Source organism: Phacochoerus africanus, chromosome 2 (genome assembly GCF_016906955.1).
Source record: "Phacochoerus africanus isolate WHEZ1 chromosome 2, ROS_Pafr_v1, whole genome shotgun sequence".
Taxonomy (NCBI): Eukaryota; Metazoa; Chordata; class Mammalia; order Artiodactyla; family Suidae; genus Phacochoerus; species Phacochoerus africanus.
The window spans coordinates 180,262,956-180,264,010 of NC_062545.1; the positions used below are offsets into that span (position 1 = coordinate 180,262,956).

At 39.1% G+C, this 1,055-nt stretch overlaps 1 pseudogene; it reads left to right on the forward strand.

Annotated features, from left to right (window-relative positions):
• The first annotated feature begins 497 nt into the window (after nucleotides 1-497).
• On the forward strand, nucleotides 498-707 carry LOC125120792 (40S ribosomal protein S28-like; annotated as a pseudogene).
• The last annotated feature ends 348 nt before the right edge of the window (nucleotides 708-1,055 follow it).

Below are 1,055 nucleotides of genomic sequence, written 5' to 3' on the forward strand. Positions count from 1 at the left end.
AGCAGTGGACACTCCTCTCTGAAGTATGGTGCAGGGCAGCATGGGATATTCATACCATCATTGGCATGACTTTGGGAAACAGAAGTGATTTTTATGAAGACCGTCATGAGTTTCATCAATTACTATGCAGTAAATAATTTTTAAAAATATCAGCTAAGATGATATTCAATAATATATGTTAGGTTAAAATATATGGGTTTTTTCCTAAAAATTAATTTTAAAGAATACATTGTAAATTGATATCATGTACATACTAGATTAATCATTATGTTCTACAAGTACTAGATCACTATGTCTATTGATCTGTGTGCAATGACAGGTTTTTCACAATAGGCTCCTGGGTCACCTCTTATCTTCGATGTAATCAATTAAAATATTTTAATAGGAGAAATTAGTTTAAATATCCAGAATTTTTTGACCTGAGGACTGAATGGTGTAGTTTTACACATCAATCAATCAATATTTGCTCTCTGCCTGACTGCCAATGTACTGCCATCATGGACACAAGCAGTGTGCCACCCATCAAGATTGCCTGGGACACCAAGGTGCTAGACAGGACCAATTTGCAAAGACAGTGCACACAGGTGTTTGTAGAATTCATAGATGACAAGAGCTGCTCCATCATCTGAAATGTGAGAGTCCCCATACATGACAGTGATGTGCTCACCTTTTTGGAGTCAGAATAAGAGGCTCAGAGGCTGTGCTGAACCGGTGGCTGTATTGTTATTCCAGGAAAAGTCAAGATGCCATAACCCACAAGACCACCATCAGGATAGCTCTGAGATCTCCTGACATCAGCTCTAAGAATAAGATTCCCAAAAGATAGAAAAGTTCACGTTTGCCCCAACCCTAATTCTTATCTGAAGTTCTGTTTTTCTCCTTTTAGATTATAAAACTCCCTGCAAATCTTCCCCAAAGGAGGGCGCAGCCTTTATGGCATTAGCCTGCTGTGACCTCCTTTGCCTGGCAAGGTAATAAAAACTATTTTTTTTCCACTTCACCCCCACCCCCCAAAAAAACACAAAACCAGATATTTGAGACCTCGTGGGGACAGA